Below are 4,506 nucleotides of genomic sequence, written 5' to 3'. Positions count from 1 at the left end.
CTTATGCAACCAGCGTATTGTACGTTTTTTATTTTTTATATTTTGTTCACCTAACAGATTTGTTTGTTTTTCAATTGAATTGAACAGATTATAGGTCACATTAAAGTTGGGAAAATTTTTAAATGTTTTATTGTGGTCTCATTATTTTATATCACAAAAACCTGGCATTTTAACAGTGGTATGCAAACTTTTTATATCCACTGTAACTGCTTTTTTGTTAAATGTGTAGTTCCAACTTTTATGTTACATAACATTATGTTACATATATACTGTTTGGCAGGTTGGTCTTTTATACAGTTGTTTCTTGTTATATCTGTTTGAGCCTATGCATTTTTTGAAAGCCCTAAAACAGAACAGACACCCCCTCCAAATCCCCTAAAACCTATCAGCTTAATAATAACACACAAAACTGTGTACATCTTCAAATATTGAAGTCTTTTCTTCCTAATAAGAACAAAAGTTCAAAGATGATAGACACCCAGACAGGCTAGAGATAACCATAAAGAAAGGTTGGTCATGCTAAGATGCATGGTATAGCCTGTGCTGTTAGTAAGTGCTGTCTGATTTTGTCTATCTTTATAGGTCTCCCAGCTAAGAAAACACTTGAATGCTTTCAGTAACACTTTCTTTAAGCCATTTCTCTTTATAAATTGTCTTCTAGTGGCATGAAAACCAGAGACAAAACTGCTAAGGATACCCTGTTTGACAGAAGAAAAGCCATATAATAATCAATATTCTTTTTCATTTGCATGCTTTGTAATAGACTTGCTACTGGATAATGCAAAGGGCCTTAACCCAGTCATTTCCCGATGCAACCATGGGAAAAAGCACACTGATTTTTATTTTGTCATACTCTCTTAACCAGACCTTTCTTCTATCCCCATCTTTTCCACCTCCCTTTATTTTTGTTACATTGCAGTGCCTATTTCTTAAAAGTGAACAAGGAAAAACAGAAGAGAAAAAAAAAAAAACAAAAGCACCTGTTTATAACATTATTTCAAGTCTATTTTTTGTCTTATCTTTAAAGCACTCCCAGTTGGGAAAAACCCTGATTGCTTTCAGAGAACATTATGCACTAGCCAATTTCTCTGTTCTTTTTCCCTCAGCCAATCCCCTTCCATCAGTCTCTCTCCAGTTTCTCTTTATTAGATAGTGTCCATGGAGACATGAAGACCAACTGCAGAATTGCTACTAAGTATACATGCATTTGCTAGAAAAAAAGCCTCATAGTATTCAATAGTATTTTTCATTTACTTGCTCTCTCTTAAAACTAATCAATCTAAGGTCTTTAATCCAGTCATTTCCACATTCAGGAATGAGAAAAAGCGCATTAATTTTAACTTTGTCATACCTTTTTTACCAGGCTCTTTTTTTTACATTGCATTACCTATATTTCTCAAAACTGTACAAGAAGAAAGAGAGAAGAGGGGAGAAAAAGAAAAATAGTATGCAAAGGAAACCATACACAACAAATACAGTACTATTCAGAAAATAAATGTTTTCTTTACTTACAGTTAGCATTCTTTTCTCTCTTCCCCTCCCTAAAGCATTTTTCTGAACATTAATGACATGAAGTAGGGCATATACTTTAGAGTCCACCACAAGTCGAACAAATTTCGAAAAAATCCAATATTTCCAGATTCTTTTGTTCTGTCACAATTCTTAAATATAACTATTGCACTGTAATCCCACAGTAGGTGACTGGTTTTATTACTGTTCTTCATCACCCAAATTCTGTATCTGCTTCATTTCTAATGTACTCTCGATTTTCCTAGTCAACTCTCATGCTCCCTTCCTTCTCTCTAGATTTCCATTGAAGTACTGGAAAACGTTTCACAGGTACAGTCTCTCTGTGGTCTTTAGTACCAGAAGAACAATAAGCAGAATCTCCTTCTATTTCACAGCTCACTTTTTGTTGGACAAACTTTTGTATTTCCTCCTTAGCATGCACTTCATGAAAAAATTATTTTGTCCCTCCAGAGAAGAATACCTTAAAAGCCAGCTGGACACAGCAGTTTAAATCTCACACCTGCGTCTTGACATGCCATGAATGTTGGAATGAATTTACTCTTCTTCTATCTGGTGCACAGTGAGTAATCATTTTCCACAAACACTGTGCTGTTTCCCACTTTTAGTATTTTGCCCTTCTGCCACAGTTTTGTCAGAATCAACTCCTTCTGCTGGTAGGATTGCGTCTTTACTATTAAAGGTCTAGGTTGCTTTCTTATAGTTAGGTTTGGATCATACACACGGAGTACCCTTTCACCTAACAGCTTCTGCTGAGAAATACCTTTCCAGTTGCTTATTTGTGCTTTCTTAAAATTAATGCACTCTACTCCTTCCAGCTTCTCTGGTATAGCTGAAATCTCAGTTTTCCCTACATGCTTTGTCCTCTAATTCTTTTATTTTTTGAAACATCTCTTCCTGAGCAGTTTCATATTCAGCCAGCCTTTTCTTCATTTTGTCCTCTGATTTTTGTAGCTTTATCATCTCATCTGAATATCTGTTTAAAGCTTCTTCCTTTTTCCAGCCTTTTGTTGTTTGTGTTGATATACTGTATCAGTGTTTTGTTTATTTTAGCCAGGTCTGTATGCAGTTGTCTTATAGCTTCCTGTAGGTTACTGGAAGTCATGTTTGAGGATTGCATTGCTTTTTGATGAAAATCTGCAGAACTTTCCCCAGTCAGTGTTTCTTTTTCACATTTTATAGCTGAGTTTTTTCCAAGTCTTCTGTATTTCTTTATTCCTGGCATCCAGGCAGTACACTTACTAGCCATTTATTGAAATTTACTGATAAACACAAGTCTACTGGCCTTCTCTGCTGAGTTTCTGTATTCACATTGGGAGAGCTAGAAACAAGTTGTTACTTAATGTGCAGCCATCTTGGAAGTCCTGTTTGACTGGGTTTAATCAAAAGCCTTTTAGCAGAGTCGCAGGGAGGAAGAGTCCAACATATTATAAACATTTTAAACAAATATTCAGTAATATACTGGAATAGACAGTAAGTAAGACCCATTAACAATTATACATAAATTTGCTACGTAGATTAAATTGTTATGAAATAAAGTCAACTATTACAGTCTTCTTCTTTCGGCTTTTCCCGGTTAGGGGTCACCACAGCGCATCACCTGTCCGTTCATAATTGACAGTGGAGTTTTACGGTGTCGAGTTGCAAGCCCAGCCCCCAACTTTCCACAGAAGGCACACACATGCATACACTCACTCCTAGGGCCAATTTAGAGTGTCCAATCCACCTACAACATGTCTTTGGGATGTGGGAGGAAATCGGAGCACCCGGAGGAAACCCATACAACCACAGGGAGGACATGTAGACTTCGCACAGAAGGCACCCCAGCCGAGAATCGAATTGGAGAACCTCTTGCTGTGAGGCGACAGTGCTAACCGCTGCACCACCGCACCTCCCAATGTCAACTATTACAGTACAAAAGATAATTATACATTACTGAATGTTGAACAGTGAGCATCTGAAGAGGTGTATTAGTGGGTTTTTCAAATATATAATAGATCTTGTGGTTAGTGCTTGGAAATTCAAATAAATTGGGGAGAGGGGAAGAACTAGGTAGGACAAAAATTGTTAATATTGTAGTTATGAAGTTGGGTGTAAACAGGTTAAGAGACAATTATATGTATAGATGACATTATCAAAAATTACATTGTTTTTTACTATCTGAAATTATATTTAAGCAGGATAGATGTAAACTCTCAACTTTGGCATCCATAGGTTCATAGGTTGGTACTAGGCTATCGGCCTTAGGCCCTATACAAGCCTAGTCATAACAATTCCCTGGCTATTTCTTCCCACAGTATTACTTCCCTGGACCCCTGTCTAGCAGGGTGACTGACGTGATCCTCAGGGTGCATTTCCTGTCTCCCATCCAGTCATCAAGGTTCCTTTTAAAGAGGGCCAAAGAGGCGCTCTGCTTGACATGTATGGGCAGTCTATTCCAGAGTCTGGGGTGTCTCTGGGTCAACCACGAATTTTTAGTTACTGGAATTGAATCTGTTATTCTTCATCATGCCTACCCCAATCTTGTTATCTTGCACTAGCATAATGGTTCCACTGGGGCTCAAACCCAGGACCTTCTGTGTGTGAAGCAGACGTGATAACCACTACACTACAGAACCTGCTCATCCATAAATATCCTTGTCTCATGCTCCAAGAAAAACTTTATCTGTTGCTCTAAACTTGAAGTTTGTAGCTGAACAGTAATGACATCAGCAAAGTCTAATTCTAATTTTTTTCTTAAGTCATTTGCTTATTTAGTCTCAGTTTAAAAGCCATGATATTTGTAAAACATAAACAGGTTTATGTCAGCTTTTTGACAGTTCTTTAAAAACCAGGATGATCAAAAATAAAGTCATTGACTGTCATTTTGAGGTGGCTTGTTTTAATATGGGTGCCACAATCCCTATGTTGTGGGCTGTTTGCAAATCCAAGGGCAATACACCCCAGAAAAAGTGCAGAATCTTAACTTCAGTAACCTCC

At 37.3% G+C, this 4,506-nt stretch overlaps 1 non-coding gene across 1 annotated transcript; it reads right to left on the bottom strand.

The window, feature by feature from the left end:
* Window positions 1-4,072: 4,072 nt before the first annotated feature.
* TRNAV-CAC lies at window positions 4,073-4,145 on the bottom strand. Its single transcript has one exon. It is a non-coding gene; the product is annotated as a tRNA-Val (tRNA).
* Between the last annotated feature and the right edge of the window lie 361 nt (window positions 4,146-4,506).

The sequence above is a fragment of the Protopterus annectens genome, chromosome 13.part0 (assembly GCF_019279795.1).
Source record: "Protopterus annectens isolate FY-2018-M chromosome 13.part0, PAN1.0, whole genome shotgun sequence".
NCBI classification, from domain to species: Eukaryota; Metazoa; Chordata; order Ceratodontiformes; family Protopteridae; genus Protopterus; species Protopterus annectens.
This window is presented reverse-complemented; position numbering and strand designations above follow the sequence as displayed.